Raw genomic sequence first — 24,561 nt, forward strand, 5'->3', positions numbered from 1 at the left:
CCATACTAGCCACCAATCAAAAATGCAGATTATTCAAAAGATCCAATCAGAGCAGCGATGGCCATTCCACTGCTTTAGTTTATGAAAGCAACATATGCAAATATTAAGAAAAGAACTGATAAGTTGCCACCAATGTTAATAAACAAATATGCAAGTGACCAAGAAATACCAGTGTCATAATCAAAACCTACTTCTCTAAGTTTATTTGATTATTGCATTGCTATGTATAAAAGCAACAGGTACAAACTTCTAGGCACAAGACTAGACATGCCCAAAACTTTGTTCAGAACTGTGAACTGGTCTGGGATTTTTCAGAGTTTTTTTTGTTGTTGTTTATTTACCCCACCATTTTTTTTACAAAACCGTAGAATGGTTTTTAGCACTGGCCATGGTGGTAACAGCTCTGACGCTCACAGGAATTCTATGAGCTTTGGAGCTGTTACCACTGCGGCCGGTGCTAAAAACCACGCTATGGTTTTGTAAAGGGGGGAGGGGTTAATTTGATATAAATGAAACAAAGCGAAATAAACCACAGATGATGCATCATCCAAAACAAAGACCCCCTTTTACAAAGCCGTGCAGCCGAGTGCCCCGCGGAAAATGCTCCGATGCCCATTTAATTCCTATGTGGGAGCGTTTACCGCACCAGTCCATGCCGCCAACTTTAGTAAAAGCGGGGGTAAAATGAAATAATAATATTTAAATTCCTATAAATAAATGATTTCATAAGTAAATATTCAGATCAACTGGAAGCATCCTCAGGAGAAATCCCATTCAGGGCACCCATTCCCAGATGCAAGAAATGGAGCCCCCTCACTTTCTGGATCTATCCTCAAGAAACTTATCCAAACCTTTTTTAAACCCAGATATACAAGTGAGCTCCAGCACATCCTCTGGCAACATACGGCAAAGTTTAATTGTACCTTGGCTGAGAAAAAGGAAGGATATACAAAGGATTCATTTTGGTTCATTAAAAAAAACCCTCCCCCCATTTTCAGATTTTTTTTTTTTTATTTATTTCACTTTAAAAAAACAGCACATTGGTGCATGTTAGAATTGTTTAATATGTATAAAGTGATGAAATGCATGTTAATTTTTAGGTTAACGCTAGTTAAAGTGATTTCAAGCACACTAAAGGGCTAGTTACTAAGGTACATTAAAGCTTTATTTTCCTCTTAACATGCATTATACAGTTTACACTTAATATATTGCTTCACTACCATAAGAAATAAGAATTGCCGCTGCTGGGTCAGACCAGTGGTCCAGCCTGAAGGCTTGAAGTTTTTCGCCTCCTTGGCTATTTTTTCCTCGTAGTCTCTTTTGACCCCTCTTACCGTCTTATGGCACCTGCTTTGATGCTGTTTGTGCTTTTTCCAGTTTTTGTCTGTTTTTGACCTTTTCCATTCCTTGAACGAAGTCTTCTTGTCTCTGATCACTTCCTTCACCACTACAGTGAGCCACGCCGGTTCCTTGTTCTTTTTCCTCTTGGATCCCTTGTTGATACGATGTATATATAGATTTTGCACTTCGGTGTCCTTAAAAAGGGACCATGCTTGCTCTAGCGTCTGTACAGTGCTTATCCTCTTCTTAATCTTCTTCCCCACCATGAGTCTCATCCCTTCGTAATTCCCTTTTCGGAAGTTCATTGCCATGGCTGTTGTTCTGGATCGATGTTTTGCCCCTGTGTTCAGGTCGAAGAGGATCATATTGTGATCACTGGTTCCCAGCATCCCCTCTACTTCTACACCTTGCGCCAGTCCTCGTAGTCCATTTAGAATTAAGTCCAGAATTGCGTTTCCTCTCGTATTTTCCTTGACAAGTTGTTCCAGGAAGCAATCGCTTACAGCATCCAAAGCAAACCAAGCGGTGTTCAGTAAAATCAATTTAAAATCAGAAAACAGAACATCATTAAAAATAGGATAGATTCCCCTCCCCCAATTAAAAATCACTCAAAGCCAAGAAGCATCTAGCTAACTCACCAGATTCATACATACAAATAAATGCTTCCGCTTAATAACTTTCAGTGCAGAACGCTGGGAAGAGGTACTGAAAAGGGATGATGAAAATAATGAGCCTTCAGCACTCTCTTGAACTGTACCAAAGACTGCTTCTCAGGAAGCTCTGTGGGAAAGGCATTATTCCATAAAACAGGTGATAAATAGAACATCCCCCCCTCCATGTTACCTTCGCAGCTCATAATAGGCACATGAAGATAAAGACTGAAGCAGGGCTGGATTAACACTTTATTAGGCCCTAGGCAAACATATATTTGTGGGCCCCACTATCAGGGCCACCCCTCCCTCAACCATTATTTCACCTCTCTGTGAGCAGCAGGGAAAATTACAGACAGCAGTAATAGTTTGTGAGTGAACATGGGGACTAACCAAGCACATGCTTTGAATGGAGAAGCTTACACCTCTCCATTCATATTCGCTGTGATAGGGGATAAAGAAAACCGCAAATACACAAAAAACGCAAATAACTTTTTTTTATAGGTTATTTGCTGTTTTCTATTAAAAACCATCATGAATATGGTGAAACTGAGAATAACATGGTGGGAGACCTGGCCTGTTTCCGAAGGAGAGGCAAAACACGGTGAACAAAGTGCTGGGAATCAGCGATTTCTCTATGCAAGCTGATATAATTTGGGGGGAGGAGCCAGCAAGCTAAAACCGTGAATAATCGAAACCGCGAATGCTGAAACCGCCAATACGGAGGGAGAAATGTAAAGGGTAGAGCTGGAGAGCAGCCAAGTTACCCAATTTAAAAGGGAAACTCGGTCCTGGATATCTGCAACCCTATCCTGGTACATTATGGTACTTGAAGGGCTGATTTCAATTGATGGTATCAGGGACTACATACATAACACTTAGGGCTCCTTTTACTAAGCTGTGCTAGTGGTTTTAGCGCACGCTACAATACCTTGTGCACTAAACGCTAACGCCTCCATTGAGCTGGCATTAGTTTTTCCACATAGCGCAGGGGTTAGCACGTGCTAATCTGCAGCGCACGCTAAAAACGCTAGCGCAGCTTAGTAAAAGGAGACCTTAATTGGGATATAAGTTCTATCTGGGTTTTTGACAAGTACTTGTGACCTGGATTGGCTACTGTGGAAACAAGATTCTGGGCTACTGGACTACTGTTCTGACCTAGTATGACTATTCTTTTGTTCTTCTGTTCTTAAACAGGACTGACCAAAAAGTCACCTTCCTGGTGCTGGGCAATTTAGCAGCTCTGCAGCACTGGGCTGAGAATCAGGGAAGCTGGTCAAGTCATTCTCACTCTCCATTGCCTCTGGTACAAACCAGAGATTCCAAAGATGGACTGCTCAAAAGAGCGAGATTTGTGAGCAATATGTACAAAATATAAATTTACAAATGAAAAAGGTTCATAAATGTTCTCCTTTATCTTTATGAAAACTTTTTCAATATAAAGGTTTTTAAAATGAAAAATAAATGGAAAAAAGCAAATTAAATATCTAGGTTTCAAAAAAAAAAAAAAAAAAAAAAAAAAAGATTCTGAAAGGATATATGCAGAGTGGAGGCAGTATTAGGTCAGTGTTCAAGGAATTTGCCCAACTAATTTCTTAGGCTGAAAACTTCCCTCCTCTTAGTACAGTGGTCTCAAACTCAAACCCTTTGCAGGGCCACATTTTGGATTTGTAGGTACTTGGAGGGCCTCAGAAAAAAAATAGTTAATGCCTTATTAAAGAAATGACAATTTTGCATGAGGTAAAACTCTTTATAGTTTATAAATCTTTCCTTTTGGCTAAGTCTTAATAATAATATTGTCATTTAAAACTAGAGAGACATATGATCAAGAAACTGTTTTATTTTACTTTTGTGATTATGATAAACATACCGAGGGCCTCAAAATAGTACCTGGTGGGCTGCATGTGGCCCCCGGGCCACGCGTTTGAGACCACTGTCTTAGTATGTGCATAGGTACTCATGAACCTCTTCATTTCAGCCCAGATTTTCAAAGGGAAACTTTGCTTCTATGAGACTGCCCTCTGCAGAGATACAGAAATATAAACAAATACCGGAACATGCATTCTTTAGCTCTCTTTTCTAGAGCTGTCCCATTGCTCATATGCTTCTTCAGGCCATGCCCCCCCCCCCCCACAACCAGGTCTGCTCTCCATCATGCACATTCTGGTATTTGCTGCCAGTTCTTTTCCTTAGCTGACAGCAAAGCAAACCCTTCACAATTCCCCCTATTCTTCAGTCCTAATCTTTTTCAGTGTAGCCCTGGGTGAATATTATGCACTGGAGGTAAGGAGTAGTGCACGTATTCCAAATGACTGCAAGCAAATGGTGTAGAAGTCTGGAAGTTTTTGGTTTGCTGTTTAAATTATCAGTGCTGTGTTTTACTATGCTCTATAGCTGCAGTGTAAACTTCTGACCCCATGTGCGTGTGTGTGTGCTAAGCTGCCTGCATCCTTTGATAACACTACCAGGGAAGCAATTCGTGAATTAGAAAGGACTGTTATTATTAAATGGAAGGAGTCTATCTGGGCTCCAATTTGAAATAATTCAAGATATAAAATTCAAGTATTGACTATTGATTGGGAAATTTGGAAGAGAGTGGATATTTGGCAGGTTAGACAACCGAGACATCAACAAGATTGGTTGCCCTTTTCTGTTTTAGTGGCTAATTATAAGCTACCCATTCAGCATCATTATAGGTGGATTCAGCTTCTTCATTGTACAAAATCTGCTCATTTGCAAAATAAATTCCATGATGTACAGCCAGATTTGGTGTCACTTAGCTCCTCTTTAGTGAACTGTAGAGGAGCAGCAGCTAAGTGGTATAAATGTTTAAAGCTAAAATGTATGTGGGCTGCCTAAGGGGACTCAAGGGACTTGGGAATTTGACTTAAATATTCAATTGGAGGAAACCCAGGGAAAGTAGTTTGGCAATCAGCTATGTCGTCATTATATTCAGCAAGTTTAATGCAATCTTCCTACTTTTTACTGCATAAAGCATTTTGGACTCCAGTTAAATTGTCTAAACTAGATAATTCTAAAGGGAAATTTTGCTGGACTTGTGTAAAGTTGGTATTGGATCTTTGGAATATATGAACATAAGAACATAAGCAGTGCATCTGTTGGGTCAGACCAGAGGTCCATCATGCCCAGCATCCCGCTCGCGCAATGGCCCATCAGGTCCAGGACCTGCATATTAATCCTCTATCTATACCCTTCAATCCCCTTTTCCTTCAGGAAAACATCTAATCCTTTCTTGAACCCAATACCGTACTCTGTCCTACCACACCCTCTGGAAGCGCATTCCAGGTGTCCACCACCCTCTGGGTGAAGAAGAACTTCCTAGCATTGGTTCTGAATCTGTCCCCTTTTAATTTATCCGAATGCCCTCTCGTTCTTGTAGTGTTCCAAGGTTTGAAGAATCTGTCCCTCTCCACTTTCTCTATGCTCTTCATGATCTTGTAAGTCTCTATCATGTCCTCTCTAAGCCTCCGCTTTTCCAGGGAAAAGAGCCCCAGTTTCTCCAATCTTTCAGCATAGGAAATTGTCTTGTTTACTAGTACCCCTACTTTCAGGCTACTTTCACCCATTACCAGCCCTCCCATTGTATAGTTGTACCTCGGGTTTCTATTTCTTACGTGCAAGACTTTATATTTCTCTACATTGAACTTCATGTTATTTATATGCCTGTTTGTTGTATCGTGTTGGAATAAGATTTGGTCATCGCCCGATACAATGGCAAGATAACTTCCTTCGTTCTGGTTGTAATACCTTTCTTGATGATACCTAGCATTCTGTTTGCCTTCTTAGAGGCCGCTGCGCACTGGGCCGACGGTTTCATTGTCTTGTTTACCAGTACCCCTACTACAGGCTACTTTCACCCATTACCAGCCCTCCCATTGTATAGTTGTACCTCGGGTTTCTATTTCTTACGTGCAAGACTTTATATTTCTCTACATTGAACTTCATGTTATTTAATGCCTGCTTGTTGTATCATGTTGGAATAAGATTTGGTCATCCGTGTCAAATTTACTTTCTATAACAGAAGCACTAATTTATCTGATAATTATTTTGAGAGAATATGGACTTAAATCTACATTAGATAGCTATAAAAATAAACCCCAGTTACATAAGAATTAATGATAGCAATCAAAACAATCATCCTCTTTTACGAACGCATAGTGTGGGTTTTAGCGCCAGCAGCGGCGGTAACTGCTCCGACGCTCATAGGAATTCTATGAGAGTTGGAGAAGTTACTGCTGCTGCCGGCGCTAAAGCCCGCACTATGCGTTCGTAAAAGAAGGGGAACCTTATCTACGTAATTGGAAGAAGTCCTCTAAATTGGAATATAATATATGGTGGAATATGCTATGTTTGTATAGTAAACATATGCAATTAAGGGCCTCTTCTATCAAACTGTGCTAGCAGTTTTTAGTGCAGAGAGCCGCGCTGAATGGCCTGTGCTGCTCCCGACGCTCAACGCACTTCAAATTGCTAGCATAGTTTGATAAAAGAGGCCCTAAGTGTGGCAATGTGAGGAAATATACTATTTGGTATTGTTTATTGAATATGAAGGTGTAAATGTCTAAAACTTTTTTTGTTTTCATTGTGTTATGACAACCCTGATGCTTGATTTATTTATTTCCTATTTTTTTTTTATTTAGTTAGATTGCATTAGTGTTAATATTATGAATTCTATTGTTCTATTTAAATTTCAATAAAATATATATTTTTGTAAGCTGAGCTATTATGAGAGTTGTCTCATTTACCTGTTAACCCTTTCAGGACCAAGGGACATATTTGTCCCATAACTTTAAAATCCTATACATTTTGATTGGGATAGTCTACAGTTCTAAATTTGATATGTACGGATTCCATAGGATACTGCCTTTATGTAAACAAACTGGTTCCGACATTCATTCATTAGCGTTGTTGCCAGATTGACGAGAAGATTCACTTGCCACACTGTCCATAAGCCAGAAGTGTGAATTTTTAAATAAAAATGATATTTCACAAAAAAAAAAATCAATTTTTTGGCATCTGCAAGCCCTTTTTACCATAAAAATGTCGTCAAAACCACAAAAATTGGCCTACGATCCTTATGGTCCTGAAAGGGTTAAGAAGAATAAAGTTAGAAGTTTAGTTCTTCATCCTGTGGTGTGATCTGGATTATTTAAGAGACTGTGTGGAGGTGCTTGCAACAGCATGACAGCCTAGTTTCGGTCTTGGCCCTACTACAAATACTTTGTGTGATCCCTTCCCAGTAGCTGGGTAAGCAACTGGATTTACATAAATAGCATCCAATGTGAGGTCTTGAGAGCAAGCAAGTTTCAAAAACCATACAATTTAGATTATAATAGACTGATTTTTTGGACTTTACCCTCAGTACCTGTCCAGTTTTAGATGATGTCTTCTGACTGGAAGCAGGTGAAGGAATGGCCAGCTAGCCATGAACGCTGATGGTATGGAGAAGTGCAACATTCAAATGATAAGGCATATCAATGGACTGGAGGAATATTTGCTCATTATAATCTACACCAGCAGAAAGACCAGTCCTGCATTTGAGGGAGCATAGGAGACAGAGAACGGAAGGCACACCAATCCATTGTGCTGAAAGAAGAGATGTCGAACGTCAGGAGCAATGTGTTGCACGTGGAAGGAGATTGGAGATAATGGAGAGAAGGGACTATAATGACCATGCCCTGGAGGTTAGGGGCTAGAGCTACACAACAGATTAGGTGGCCTAGTGGTTAAGAATACTTGCTCTATTATTTATGGGTGGTGGGGGGTTCAAATTCACAGGAAACTAAGATGTGTTTGGAAACAGAGAAACATGATGGCAGATAAAGGCCAAATGGCCCATCCAATCTGCCCATCCACAGTATCTCTTCCTTTCTCCAAGAGATCCCATGTCCCTATCCCAGGCTTTCTTGAATTCAGACACAGTCTGTCTCCACCATCTCTTCCGGGAGACTGTTCCACGCATCTACCACCCTTTCTGTAAAAAAGTATTTCCTTTGATTACTCCTGAGCCTATCACCTCTTAACTTCATCCTATGTCCTCTCATTCCAGAGCTTCCTTTCAAATGAAAGAGACTCGACTCATGCGCATTTACATCATACAGGTATTTAAATGTTTCTATCATATCTCCCCTCTCCCATCTTTCCTCCAAAGTATACAGTTTGAGATCTTTAACTCTATCCCCATACTCCTTATGACGAAGACCACACACCATTTTAGTAGCCTTCCTCTGGACGACTCTATCCTTTTTATATCTTTTTGAAGGTGTGGCCTCCAGAATTGTACACAGTATTCTAAATGAGGTCTCACTAAAGTCTTATACAGGGGCATCAATACCTCCTTTTTCGTACTGGCCATACCTCTCCCCAAAAGGGGGCATAGCTATGGGAGAGGCATAGGCATGTCAGGGAACATTCCAAAAAGTTACCAACATTTGTACCAGGTTTCGGCAGGCATAACTCTGGTGCCCAAAGTTAGTCAAGGGAATACGCACTACTCGCTATTCTATAAAGGGCATGCACAATTTAGAGAATAGAGCTTTCCACCATTTTTTTGGAGCCTATTTTTGAGCGCTATTTATATATGCTGGGTTTACTACACTGTGGAAGAGTTTCTTACCATGGGCTGGCGAGGTAAATGCTCTGGTGCTCATAGCAATTGAATAAGCATTGGAGCATTTACCTCACTGGCCCAAGGTAAGACGCTCTTCTATGGTTTAGTAAAAGGAGTCCATAATGCCTTCATTAGTGTATACCTGCAAGGGGGCATATGTGGGTGATTTACCATGTGATGACACACAGCTTATACAATACTAAGAATTCAAAGTATTGTAATAGACTTTATGAAGGTTGATGTAATTGATCTCTGGCAGGCTGTAAGCATTTAACTCTACTCGCTGTGGATTTTCAGCCACCATGAAGGGTTGTTATCATTGTGTTTTAACTCGGGTCATTTTGTCAGAAGTTGGGTTGTTTTAACACAGGGTCCCATTATATGCAGTCAGACTTTTGGTAAAATAAAACCTGACTTAACAGCAGCCCATGTTGATAACATCCCCCTATATAGATAGTGTCAAGCTAGAGGTGCGTGAAAGACTCACGAAAGAGGGTGCAGGGTTTAGTGATCTACTAGGAATTTGCTGAACAAGTATGTTTTTAAACTTTACCTGAAATGGATGTATGAAGAAGAGGAACCTAAAATGGAGAGTAATTCCCGGCTGTAGTGAGCTGCTTGATAGGATAGTAGCTTTGTCATGTAAGCTTTCTTAGGATGAATTGCAGATCTGAAAAGAAATCGTTTTTGTGCAAGTCCAGAAAGGTCCTCCAGCATCTTTATACAGGTGAGGAAATACTACATACATTTAATATTGAGAGTTAGCTAATATATAGAGAGATAAGTATGATACCATATTACCCTGTACAGTATATCATAAACTACAGTATGAAAATAGTCCTTCAAATTTATTTTGAAAGTCATCAATACACTCAAAAGCAATGAGAGACAAAAAATAAAGAATAAAATTCTTCTGGTTTATCAGTTTGTGTTTAAAACCAAATAATAAACACAGTCCGGGTAAAAAGGAAGCTGCAATAGCAGCAAAAACCCACAAGCTTTAAAACAAGCTTTAAAAAGTTAATGCATAAACATGGTACGGTAAAAAGTCCTAAGACAGGTATGAAATGTAAAGTTTCTATGCTGGGAGAATGCACAGGCCCAGAAAAGAAAAGTATTAACAGGTAAGTGAGGCCCCAGTAGGAAAAACAAAAGTCTGATCCTAGGAGCAAAATGATGAACAAGACCGAAGAAATACTGACTAGTATAAGGCTTCTCGCTGGGATATGAAGGGAACCGCATGATAAATACTAAAAAAGAAATAAAACCCCTAGCGTTGGGAAGTAAAAATTTGTATTAGTGACACCTAAGGGGAAAAGAAACCCCAGGGTATTTGCAGTAAGGCAATGTTTGAGCAATGAAGCGTGCAGCTTCTGACAAGAAAATTATGCATGGCAGTGACTCAGACTGCTGGTTAACAAGCATATAGTTTACAAGAGAGGGAAAGTCGAGCTCGCACAAAAACATCATTGCCATTCTTTCTATAGTGAGAGAAAAAATCAGCAATTTCAACAGGAAAAAAGAGAAATATAAAGAAAAACAAACTGAAAAAAAAAAAATTTTATGTACTAACATAATGCCCTTAAAATTAACTCAGCTTTTCAAGTAGGCAATTACTAAGCGGCTGTAAAATGTGGCCTATGCAGACACTTATGCAGGTCGAGAGTGTGGCATAGCGGTTAGAGAGCTACAGCCTCAGTACCTTGAGGTTGTGGGTTTAAACCCTGCGCTGCTCCCTATGATCCTGGGCAAGTCACTTAATCCTCCACTGCCCCCACTGTCCCAGGTACATTAGCTAGATTGTGAGCCTACAGGGACAGATAGGGAAAATGCTTTAAGTACCTGTAGAGAAAATGCTTTCAGTCTGGATGTATAACTATAAAAAGGTAGTATACAAGTCCCAATCCCTTCCTCCCCCCCCTCCCCTTTCCCATGCGCTAAGGCCATTTTTACCACAGCCATAAAAATTTCTTTTTTTTTTTTTCTATTTTTTGCGTTAATGGCCATGTGCTAATGTTCATATACTAAACCATATCAAAACCCACTGGTGAAAGAAATAGAGCTGTAAGGTTTATTGGAATATGGAGCTTTGTACCCAATTCGGGTTGTAGCATGAACAAATTCAGTGGCTCCTGCTCACGTCATAGGCTGAAACCCCTTCAATTTATTTTATTTTATTCCATTATTTTATTTTTGTTTTTATTAAGTTTATTTAATTAATTTATCTTCTAAAAGACCTATTGTATGGTCATATAAAAATATATATTCTTTCTTCTGCACGTACCGACCAACCGATTTTTCATGTGGTGTATTTTAATTGTCTACCTAATGAAAGAAGTCTGTTTAAACGAAGCGGCTTACCTTAGCATTTCTTCACTCATGGGTAAGTGAAAGGAACCCGCTGGCCTGGTCCTTCAGGAGCCACAACTTCTAGACATCTAATCCAGACAATTATATCGGGGGCAGTTTCTTGCCATACGCCAGCGGTACTGCTGGCTTTAGGAGGAACACAGGAGTCAGCGGCCAACCTCAGCATAGATCAGGCTTCGTTAAGCCCAGGTCAAAAGCAGGCCCCTCTTTAACCCGGAAGGACAAAACCTAACAGAACAGAGGCTGATCTGTCCCCCCAAGTGGAATGGACAATGCCTAGCCCTGGAGGAGCAATGAGGGAAGATATGGTGGTAGAGAACTCCCCTGCTGAGGCCCTGAAATCGACAACCTGTGTGGAAGTCAACCAGCCTCCAGGAGTACAATTTGGAGATGGTGAAACCTGCCATCATTAATATGGATGCACTGTGGAAGGCCATTGAAGTTATGGACTCCAACCTAAGAAAGGCAATAACTATACTGAGGCATGACTATAACACCATCAATTCCTTGGTGAACACTCAAGGTGAGACACTGAAAGAACACGGTGAGAGTATTAAAAACATTAAGAACAGTTTGCTCAAATTAAGATTTAGAAATAGAAATTATTAAAGTGAGGTCTTGTATCCAGAAAATTAGAGCATATGGAAAATAAACAAAGGAAAAATAATTTGACAATGTTAAATTTCCCTAAATCTCCATTTGTGTCAGCAGTTGAGATGGCACGGAGATATTTGCGTGAGATATTAAGTTCAACAGAGAATTTACTATCAATTTTGAGAGTTCAATATCTCATTACTAAGAACAAGCCAGAGAGCTCTATTCTGACTGGTGTAGTTGGAAAGGATGGTGGAAAATTCCCTGGAAGTAATTACCGAGAGAACTACTCTTATAGTGACATTTGCCTTGGAATATGATAGCAATTTAATTCTTCAACTTATTTCAGACATATTAATGAGCAATTTCTAGGTTCATCAATCCGTATGTAATAGACTTTATGAAGGCTGATGTAATTGATTTCTGGCAATCTGTAAGCATTGCTGTGGATTTTCAGCCACTATGAAGGGTTATCATTGTGCGTTAACTCGGGTCATTTTGCCAGAAGTTGGGTTGTTTTAACACAGGGTCCCATTTTATGCAATCAAACTTTTGGTAAAATAAAACCCGACTTAACAGCAGTCCATGTTGATAACATCACCCTATATAGGTGGAGGGGCATAATCGAAAGGGATGTCTAAGTCTGTTTACGTCCAAAGTTAAAAAGAGCCTAAGACACATTTTCGAAAGATAATCCAACTTTTTTTTACTTTCAAAAGTCGTCTAATTATACGTCCTGCGGATCTGATCTTCCAAGCTACTAAATTGTCCATCTTTATACCACATTTCCGTCCAACTTTCCGTCCAAGTCCAAAACGCCTAGAACAAGCCCTGTTGGACGTGGGAGGGGTCTGCAAAGTGATGGACTGCACACCCAGACATGCCACCTAAATAGTGGGGTACCTTACAGGGCATTGCTGTGAACTTCACAAAAAGGGTGCCATGTCTTCTCTTCACTTCAGCTCCCTTATAGGTTACGGTGAGCCCCCCCAAACCACCTCTAGAATCCCCTAGACCCACTTATCTAACACCCCAATAGTTCTTATAGCTGCAGGAGTCATTTATATGCCAGTAAAAAAGGGTTTTGGGGGTGTATAGGGCAGTGCACATGTTTAAGTATCAATGCAGTGATTACAGGGGCTTATGGGCATGGGTCCTCCTCTCTATGGGACCCTAACCCACCCCCAAAATGACTTAAGCTAGGCTTTCCTGTGCCAGGCGGCCAGGTGATGATGGTCTGGAGGCTGAAATTTAAAGTTGTGAATAAAATTTTTATGGGGGTGGGGGGGTTGGTGATCACTGGGGTAGTCTGTGGGGGTCTGTGTTATGTGTTTGCAGTGCTTATCTGGTGAGTTTAGGTGGGTTTTTGTGACTTAGACCATGTTTTACATGGACTTAGACCATGTTTTACATGGTCTAAGTCACAACGTCCAAGTTCTGTCTAGGCTCTGTTGTTAAACTTTCGGTTATAAATGCTGTATGACTAAGTATAAGCCGGCCCACGTCCCGCCCAACTCCCGCCCTCGATACGCCTCCCAAAACGCCCCATTTAACTTTGGAAGGTGAGCAGTACTATGAAGGCCTAGGTCATTTAGAAATATGTCCAAAACCTGTTTTTATTTTCAACGCTTGGATGTTTTTGAGAAATGATCGTCCAAGTGTCGACTTAGGCTGGTTTTTGGACATTTTTCTCTTTCGATTATGAGCCCCATAGTGTCAAGCTAAAAGTCCCTCCAAAACATCTGATACTACCTGTATAATAAAGGGGTGGAGGGAGGGCCTACTGAAGGCAGGTCATGAAAATTACTCAGATATCAGTGATTTTCAGTACTATACAGATAACCTATATATTTATGCTGGGTTTTTACTAAACCGCGGAAGAGCTGCTTATTGTGGGCTGGGGAGGTAAATACTCTGATATTCATAGGAATTGAATGAGCATCGGAGTATTTACCTCACTGACCCACGATTAGATGCTCTTCCACAGTTTAGTAAAATGAGCCCTTAGTATAGGATTAGCAAGTAAGATCTAAACCAGCGGTAGGGAACTCTGGTCCTCGAGAGCCGTATTCCAGTCGGGTTTTCAGGATTTCTCCTATGAATATACATGAGATATATTTGCATGCACTGCTTTCAATGCATATTCATTGGAGAAATCCTGAAAACCCGACTGGAATACGGCTCTCGAGGACTCGAGTTCCCTACCCCTGATCTAAACTAAGGTCCAGGTTCTATAAATGGTGCCTAAGTGTGCCTATAGTGTAGGTACCACTCAGTGCTATTGTTAATCAACCACTAGGCGCTGCTAATAGAATCCTGACTTGTGGCGCCTAGGCATTGCTAGTGTCCTAGATGTAGGAGCCAGTAAATTAGTCCAGGCTTACTTGACCTAATTTACTAGCGCCTAGTGGCACCTAAGTCAATCACACCTATTCTCTGTCCCTAATCATGTCTACTTTTCAGGTAGGTGTCAATAGACATTGGATGGCGCCTCGACTTAGGCATAGCTAGGCATCCTAATATTAGGCACTAAACTCTTAAATTTAATTAAAAAAATTTTTTTTGATTGGCTGAAAACTGATGTGGTCAATTGCCTTGTGAATTAAAAAAAAATTACATGTGGATTCCAAAGTTAGGCATCATTAGGTGTCCACTAGGCACATAGGGCTAGATTCACTAAGCAAGCCGATCTTGTACCGATCGGTTTGCGACCCCTTTGTGACCCGATTGTACTCCGGCCCGATTCACTTACCTCTCTGCCGACCATCCTCCGATCCACGCATGCAAATGAGGGGACCGACATGCAAAGTAGGCAGGGTTCACGATTCACTAACCAAAACCCTGCAACATTGACTGGGCTGGCCGATCACAAACGAGCGACTGCTGAGGACCTTTCCGACTGTCCTGCCTTCTGCTGCCCTGCTGTCTGCCCCGAACTCCTGCTTTCAGCCCTGCTTCCTGCCCTGCTTCAGACTCTCCCGCCTACCCCAATCTTCTGCCTGCCCTCCCGCTGCCCCGAATTCCTCCCTGCCCCGACTCTCCCACCCTTCCCTGCAGTGCAAGCCCGTGGTTTTAACCCACGGGCTAAAAGCGAGTTAAAACCACAGGCTCCAAAAAAGTTAAAAAAGAAAAAAAAATTTCTCTGCCGGACCCGGAGATCCAGCGTATGCACAGACCATCTACAGATGGTCTGTGCATGCACTGGGATCTCTATAGAGCAGGGGTCTCTAAGTCCCTCATTGAGGGCCGCACACAGCCTAGGGAATAAATTTCTAGAACTAGAAACAGAAATAGTTAATGCAGACATAGACATAGTAGCAATATCCGAAACATGGTTCACTCTCATGGGTGGGATATAACCATACCAGGATACAACCTGATTAGACAAGATAAAGAGGGTAAGTTAGGTGGTGGGGTAGCACTTTATATCAAAGAGAACATTAAGACAACCAGGATCACAGATGTCAAATATACTGGGGAATCCATCTGGGTAAACTTGGCCAGAGGTGGAGAAAAATGCCTGTACCTTGGTGTGGTATATAGACCTCCGAGAGAATCGGAGGAAAAGGACGCAGAATTAATTGAAGACATTGAGAATATCACCTTACGGGGGAGGCTGTTCTATTAGGAGACTTCAACATGCCTGATGTAGACTGGAACAAACTATCAGCGACAACTTGTGACAGCAGGAGGATATTAACGTCCATGAAGGGAGTACGGCTCAGACAAATGGTACTAGAGTCCACTAGGGCCCAGGCCATCCTGGACCTGGTACTTACGAATGGGGAAAGCGTCTCGGACGTCTCGGTGGGAGAGACGCTAGCCACCAGTGACCATAACATGGTATGGTTTAACCTTAAGAAAGGCTTCCCTAGATCACAAACAAAAACAAGGGTACTCAATTTCAGGGGCACTGACTTTGCACGCATGGGAGATTTCGTCTACCAGATGCTGCAGGTTCAAGAAGTAACTGATAATGTGGACGCTATGTGGTCAACCTTGAAATCGATCCTACATAAGGCAACTATCCGCTACATAAAATCGGTAACCAAACAACAAAGAAAAAGGAAACCCCAATGGTTCACAGATGAGGTATCATACCTCATCAAGGAGAAGAAACGAGCATTTCTATCATACAAACGCATGGGGGAAAAAGAAGCAAACATTGAATACAGGACAAAGTCTGCAGCGGTCAAAACAGCAGTCAGGGAGACCAAACTTCGTATGGAAGAAACTCTAGCGAAGAACATCAAGAAAGGGGACAAATCCTTCTTCAGATACATTAGCGACAGGAAAAAGAACACAAACGGGATAGTACGCCTTAGAACGCCAGATGGGAATTATGTGGAAACTGACTCCTATAAAGCCAAACTACTGAATGATTACTTCTGTTCAGTCTTTACCTGCGAGGCACCAGGGCACGGGCCTCGGCTGGATGCAAAGCAAAGCATGGATGACCCATTTCAGAAGTTTGAGTTCACACCAGCTGATGTTTACAAAGAACTGTCAAGACTCAAGGTGAACAAAGCCATGGGACCGGACAATCTGCACCCAAGAGTGCTCAGAGAGCTATGCGATGTTTTGTCGGAACCGTTAGCCATGCTCTTCAATCTCTCCCTAAGTACGGGGAGAGTCCCCCTGGACTGGAAAACTGCCAATGTTGCTCCTCTGCACAAAAAGGGTTGCAGAGCGGAGGCTGCGAATTACAGACCAGTAAGTCTCATATCAATAGTGTGTAAACTCATGGAAACTCTACTTAAAGGGAAATTAGACGCGATATTGGATGAGGGGAATCTGAGGGATCCCTGTCAACATGGATTCACTAGGGGCAGGTCATGCCAATCCAATCTTATCAGCTTCTTTGACTGGGTGACAGGAAAGCTAGACTTGGGAGAGTCTCTGGACATAGTGTACTTGGATTTCAGTAAAGCGTTTGACAGTGTCCCACACCGTAGACTATTAAACAAGATGAAATCGATGGGGTTAGGTGAGAAACTAACGGCATGGGTCAATGATTGGCTGAGTGGAAGACTTCAGAGGGTGGTGGTCAATGGCACCCTCTCTAAGACATCGGAGGTGACTAGCGGAGTGCCGCAGGGCTCAGTCCTGGGACCATCCCTTTTTAACATATTCATAAGGGACTTGACCCGAGGGCTTCAGGGAAAAGTAGCGCCGCCGCCGCCAAACTGTGTAATATAGTAGGTGAAAGCGATCTCACAGATGGAATGACGCAGGATCTGATCAAGTTGGAAAACTGGTCCTCAACATGGCAGTTGGGCTTCAACGCAAAGAAGTGTAAGGTGATGCATCTCGGCAGCAGAAATCCATGCAGAACATACACCTTGAATGGAGAAACACTAGCTACAACCTCAGAAGAACGGGACTTGGGAGTAATCATCAGTGCAGACATGAAGGCTGCCAAACAAGTAGAGAAGGCCTCATCCAAGGCTAGGCGGATGATGGGATGTATCAATAGAAGCTTCGTCAGCCGTAAACCTGAAGTCATAATGCCACTGTACAGAACCACGGTGAGACCTCATCTGGAGTACTGTGTGCAATTCTGGAGGCCACATTACCGTAAATATGTACTTCGAGCTGAGTCAGTCCAGCGAATGGCCACTAGGATGGTCTCCGGACTCAAGGGTCTCTCATACAAGGAAAGACTGGGCAAGTTACAGCTCTACTCTCTAGAGGAGCGCAGGGAGAGGGGTGACATGATTGAGACATTTAAGTACATCACAGGTCATGTCGAGGTGGAAAACGACATATTCTTTCCTAAGGGACCTTCAGTCACAAGGGGGCACCCGCTCAAACTCAGAGGAGGGAGATTTGGTGGTGACACCAGGAAGTATTTCTTTACAGAAAGGGTGGTGGATCACTGGAACAAACTACCGGTGCAGGTGATCAAGGCCACTAGTGTGCTCGACTTTAAGAATAAATGGGACATCCAGTGGGATCTCTACGTGGTTCGAGCAGCACTCTGACTTAATGGGGTGGGACAGTAGAGTGGGCAGACTTGATGGGCTATAGCCCTTTTCTGCCGTCATCTTTCTATGTTTCTAATCCAGTCGGGTTTTCAGGATTTCCCCCAATGAATGTGCATGAGATCTATGTGCATGCACTGCCTTCAATGTATATTCATTGGGGAAATCCTGAAAATCCAAATGGATTGCGGCCCTCAAGGAGGGACTTTGAGATTCCTGCTATTCCTGCTAGAGTGATCCGGGCAGGCAGTTGGGGATGTGATTCCGATCTCCCTCATTTGCATGAGGGCGATTCGTGAATCAGCCCTCCCGGACACAGATCGGGTCCCTCCTGGATTGGATCCGATCCATGCCCTTAGTTAGTGAATCTAGCCCATAGTAGCACCTAATGTGTGTGGTGCAGTGGTTAGAGCTACAGCCTCAGCACCCTGAAGTTGTGGGTTTAAATCCCATGCTGCTCCTTGTGATCCTGGGCAAGTAACTTAATCTTCATTGCCCACCAGGACAGATAGGGAAAAATGCTTGAGTACCTGAATGTTAACCACTTAGGCCATAAATGGTATATAAATATTAAAAATAAAGGGCCCTTTTACTAAGGTGTGCACTAAATATTTATTATTATTTTTGCTTACGGTATGATTTCTCATCTTTTTTTTCTCTTTGTATATATATATATATATGTATATATATTTTTAGTTTTAGTAATGCGCTAGCTGTACTTGGCTATCCTGATATATAATAATTTGTAATTGCATTATTATTGTTCTGCTTGAACTTACCTTGTTGGTTGTGTTCCTTGTTTATTGTACTACTTAAATGGCAATAAACAGTTTGAACTGAAAAAAATTTGCATGATAATGCGTCCATAGGATATAAAGGACGCGTTAGCATATAGCACTAGAGCGCCTTAGTAAAAGGACCCCTAAATAAATAAAATATATAGAATCTGGTCCTAAATGGATAGTAGAGACAACTTTGACATTCAGTGTTATTGACTGCATGTATAGAAGCATTGAATAAACATATTAACTGGAATATATGCACTGACATTTAACAATTACTCCTGCTGAATATTAGTCCTGTGGACTTAATAATTGTTGGTAAATGATTGTTGAAAAGTACTGTAATGGTGAATATAAGAAATGCAGTAGTGCTGAGTTAATAGCACATTAGACATCTATGCAATATGAAGCCAACAGTGATATCTGATTACATGTGGCGTAGCACAGATGCATAGGTTTATGTGTGGCAGCCTGGAATATTTCACATCTGACATCTGTGAGGCCTTTAGGTCATTTTTATATTGAGTTGTACTCTCCACTTGACCCTGTGCAAGTCAACACTATTACCAACTTCTTGGATTCATTATCTACTTCAATTTTAGATGCTGGCCTCTCTGTTAACCTCTCCACTTCTATTAATAAGGCAAAGGAGCTCAAGACTATTAGTTTGCTGCCTGCTGGAAAGAACCCGAGACCCACCAGCTATCTAGCTCATTTTATAAAGCAGTTGCAAATCTACTGCTTTCAATCCTGTGTGAGCTCTTTAGAGGTCACGTGTCCTCCAGTGGAGAGCTGACTGATGCTCCTATTATTGTACTTAGAAAGATTGACAGAGTTCCCTTAAATTGTGACTCAGACCGACTGATTTCTTTAATAAATAAGGATATTAAGTTCTTTCTAAAATGATATACATCCGTCTTGAAAATATTATGCCTGTTTCCGTAAACTCCAATCAAAGAGGCTTTATTATGAACTTGTTTTTCACTGCTAATACTGTTTAAAGCACCAGTTTAACATTATAGTTTGTTCAGGCCATATGCCTCTGACTTGATGACATTTAGATGTTGATAAGGGATTTACAGTATCTAAATTTCTTGCATTTTCTAATTTGTTATCCTACGAAAATGTTGCTTTCCTTCTGACTTAATGTATGTTTTGGATTTAGTTCATATCTTTCCAGCAAAATCTCCAGATGAATTGCATTCAGGTGTACTAGGTAATAACTCAGCGGTTCCCAAACTTTTTCGGTTCAAGGCACTCTTAGGGATCCTTTTACTAAGGTGTGCTATCGTTTTTAATGCGCGCTGCCGAATAGCGCACGCTAACCCCCGCGCTACGCATAAAAACTAACGCCAGCTCAATGGTGGCATTAACTTCTAGCGTGCGCAAAAACCGCTAGCGCAGCTTAGTAAAAGGAGCCCTTAGTGTGTCAGTAATTTTATCATGGTACCCCTTCAGTGGCAGACCTAGGGTATGTGACACCCGGGGCCACTGATTGTTTAACACTTTCCCTCCTTCATTTAAAAAATATTTTTAGCAATTTTATTTATTTTTATAGCTTGCCCTCCCCAGAGAGCTCAGAACGGGTTACAGTTTAACATTCACAGTGTTACAATATAACATTACATAGGGTTATAGCCTCTCCAACCCCACGTCGGTGCTGTGGTGTAAACGAAACAAAAAAAAGACTTTTCCTCTCTCTGTTAGGTTCTAGCTCACGCTTGCTGTCTAACACCAGCTCTGGCAGGGTACACATTTCAAATCTGACATACTGTAATCACAAAATAGAAAATAAAATTATTTTATCTAACTTTTGTTGTCTGGTCATTTTATTATTCAGATCATGTTGGTCCCAAGCTCTAGCTTCTGTTTGTCTTCTGTTAACTCGCTCACCAGGGTCTCCGGCCCATTTGACGTGTTCTTCTATCTCCGTGCACACCATCCATCTTCCATCTCTGTACCTTCCCTTCCACTATCATATCCAACATTTCTGTTTCTTTCCCACTGTCTACCATCTCTCTATCTCTTTCTCTCTCCCTGCCTTGTGCCCTGGGTTAAACCTCTCTATTCCCCTCTATTCAGAATCTTTCCCTTCCTCCCCTCCATTATCATGTGCAGCATTTCTTTCTCTCTCCCCATGCACCGTCACTCCCTGCCTTCCACCTTATATCCACATTTCTCCTCTTTTCTCCATGCATGTCTCCCTTCCTTTCACCATATGCAGGATTTCTCTCTATCACCCCTTTCTACCTCTATGTTGCACTCCCTTCCTCTCCTCCATTCCATGTCCAACAATTCTTCCTCTCTCTTCTCTCCCCCCTGTGCATCAGCTTTCCATCCCTCCGTCCCTCCTATCCCCCTGTGTATCAGTTTTCCATCCCTCCTTCCCATCCCCCCTGTGCAGCACTTCCGGACCCACCTGACCACCACTGTGAGATTTTTTTGTGGCCTGCTCCGCTAGGACTTCTCTCTGCTGCATCATCAGTGATGTGGCAGAGGGACGGCCCTGGTTGGCCACAAGAAGCCTGTTCAGAGCATTCTGTCATTGTCGACAGCCTTAACTTGCTGCTCTGCCAGCATCAGGCCTTCCTCCTGCTTCAATGAAGGCAGGACCCAGGAGAAAGGATGGCCCAACACCAGCAGAGCAGTGAAGTTCCTGGACCATGATACCGATGCTGACTCCAGGAGCACCCTCTTATGGTCTGCACCTGCCAGGATAACTGGGTAAGGTAGTCAAGGCAAAACCCTGGCCTCCAATTGGGCTTCTCCAGCTGTGGTTTTAGAAGAAACCTGAGCACTCAGGCATTCCCTCTGATCCCTGTGTATGCAAGATAAAATCACTGTCTGATCATATTTTATTTCAGAGCGGGTGAGAATTCCTCTTTGAATGAGAGTTTTCATACTGTCGGAATCTATCAATGCATGATATGGATTCCCCTCCAATTCAATCTGGGTTGCAAAGTTCCTGTTTCCTGGCTGGCTGGCTGGCTTCCACAAAATTACAGGAGTGTGACTCTACAATATTCACATCCATAGCTTCTATGCTCATTCCTAGACAGTTTCTTGCCAAAATATCCTTTGTCTCTACACATAGAAGCAAGTGAGAGAGCTTGGTTATTGTCCCCAGGTCCACATGGGGTGTTGTGATCTGGGAGAAGTTGGCCTATATCACTCGAACCTTCACATCTGGGTTCCTGGGCTTGATGATGGTTTCTTCCCTGCCTTTTGTGACTCCCACCTGGTCTCCTCTCCTTCTCTGGTTCATGGACCGGTTGCACTTGGTGGAATACTTCCATCACCTCCAAGGCTGTCTCCAATGTCAGTCTGAGTTATTGCCTCACCCAATGCCTTGTAGACTGAGGTAGCCCATCCAGGAACTGCTCCAGGGGAACCATATCTGCTATTTCCATACCAAACCTTCCCTCCAGTAGCAGCCACCTCCATGCAATCTCTTTCAACCTGTAGAAAACACTGTGAAGAGTTTCATTTACAATGAGAGTGCTTTTCCTGAAACATTACCCAGAGGATTCTGGGGTATGCCCTACCCAATCCAGTATGGCTGCCTTAATGGCCTTATAGGGAAAAACATCAAAAAATCCAGCAAAGAAAATGACCATTTTCAAATCAGAAAAAATGTCTAACATTTTGTTTTGAAAATGACCTTTCCTAGATGTTTTTGAGCTTAGTGCATCTATCTTTTAGGAACTTTTTCGAAAACAGAACGACCAAATCACACTTCAACTTATCTTTAAAAATAATTTTGAGTCTTCCTGAAATAGAAAAATCCCTATTGTTCCTAAATATATAAGATACCTACAAGGCATGTCTTCTTTTTGAGGACTCTGTCCAAAGTCCAGGTGGATTTTCAATTTAACAACTTTTGTCCGGGGAAACTGAACATCTAGTAAACCTACCGCAGCTCAACCTATCCGGAGTCCTGTTGTCTCTCCCCTACCTCCCTGCGCACCTATCCAGAGTCCTGTTGCTTCTCCCTCAGCCCCCCGCACACCTAGCTGGAGTCCTCCAGTCCTCCTCCTTCCTCCCTCCCCCTCCCCCCTACCCGTGGGATCCTGTGCTTGCTCACCCGGTGCTGTTGTAACACTTCGGGCATCGTCAGCATCAGTGAACTAAACACATTGCATTCAACATACCAGCTCAAATAAGCTATTTATTTATTTTTTTGAGAGCTCTATGAACATCTTACAAGCTACTAGAAGCCTTAGTGCTCACTATAATGTGCTATGATTAGGAATCTATGCATCACTAGTGACATGGTAGTGCTGCATGGCACCCTGTTGAAGTATCTATGAGCACATTAAACTTAAAATCATTTTTTTGTTAATTAAGATATTTTTCAGCTCCAGTGGTATAAGAGACAATAAGAACAGAAGCCAACCACGCCCTATTCCGGAAGAATCTGAAAACTCTACTCTTTGACAATTAATATCTACAAGATCACCATAGACATCTGTTCATTTCCTTAGTATGATTAGGCTATTCTTCTCCTTTTCCCACTTCCTTCCTCCCTATCCTTCCCGCTATGCCCAAGCTACACTTTTCCTTCTTCAAGTCGCCTAGAGCTTATTTAGGTTTGTGTGAAACACAAATATTAGATTAGAATCTCTCAAGAGCAAGGGATATTGTTTATGTTAACGATCTGTCTTCTATCCCATCCCATGCAATTGTTTGGACTTCAATCCCCTGTGTGTTTTGAAAGATGGATGCAGGGCAGAAAGTGAAGGAGAGAAAAACAACAAATGGATACAAAGGTCCTGGAAACAGTTAAGAGCAGAGAAGGAAGTGCGGCCAGAGCCTTGGAAAAGTACCAAAAAAAAAATAAAAAAAAAATCACCAGACAGCAAAGGTAGGAAAAATGATTTTACTATCAATTCAGTGATTGAAATATGTCAGTTTTCAGAATTTACATCTGCTGTCTATAGTTACACTGTTCAGGATGAAATGCATTTCTTTCTATTTCTCTGGTGGTGTAATGCATGCAGAGTCTGGCATCACGGGTGTCAGTTGTGTGCATTATGACTTTTACCCCCTCTTTTGCTAAGGTGTGCTATATTAAGCTGTGCTATAATAAGGTGCGCTTTTTAGCATGCACTAAATATTAGTGCGTGCTAAACACACGCTAAACGCTAACGCACAAATGGGATCAACAGGTGGGCTCACTTCAATGAAGAACTTAGAGGGGAGGGTTATTTGAGTGGACAGACTTGTTGGGCCAAAGGCCCTTTTCTGCCGTCATATTCTATGTTTCTAATGTTATCCTATGGACATGTTAGCATTTAGCATGCATGTTGATTTAGCACGCAATAAACATGCGCTAAAACACTTAACGCGCCTTAATAAAAGAAGGCCTTAGTTTGTGGTCCTATATTTGCATAGGGTTCATTGTGTGACCAAGGTCAAGCGTTCTGGTAGGAATGAATGTTGAGAAGCGCTATTGGCATCATGGCCCCAAGTAGGAAGATACTTGTCGGCTCTCCTTCAGCCTTTTTTTGGCCCCCAAATGGCCCTCGCTTAAAAATGAGCGGACCACGGCTCTATAGGGTTCCTGCATCAAAATCATCATCAGCATTTTCTGTGAGGTGGAATTGTCTGAAGCAAAGCGTTTTCAAAAGCTAGTCACAAATGTATTACATTTGTTCAATAAAAAGATATAAACTACAGCTTGTTTACTGACCTTTTATTTGTACATAAAATTGTTCTCATAAAATGTGAAATATATGTCTTGTACCCTTTTAAAATGTTTAGCACATTTGATTCTACTGTTTCAGGATAATAGTCTGTTTATGATACAGGTTAGTATAAAGGCATGGGTAATTCATAGCATGCAGGTAGAAAATGGAACATTCAAGTCGAGGCACCGGCACATTCTTGTCTATTTTACAAAGAGCTCTGCTGAACCCGGAGCACTTTGCAAAATAGGAGCAGAGGACCAGTGGGAATAAAATGTCAGCTTATCAAATGGCAACAATCCTTTCAGTAAGAAGCACTTTACAAACAAAAAGAGTGACACCGCAAAACATTTTGAATGTAAGCATTTACGTGTGCAGGTGCTGGATTTTATACAACTGGACATCTTGGGTCAGCCAATTAAGGATTTGAATGAAATAACTCTTTTTAGGGATTTGTTTTTTTTTGTGGGGGAGGGGGGGATTTAAATACCAGAGAGGTATTCACAATTGCCCCCTTAATCA

Source organism: Geotrypetes seraphini, chromosome 1, assembly GCF_902459505.1.
Source record: "Geotrypetes seraphini chromosome 1, aGeoSer1.1, whole genome shotgun sequence".
NCBI lineage: Eukaryota > Metazoa > Chordata > Amphibia > Gymnophiona > Dermophiidae > Geotrypetes > Geotrypetes seraphini.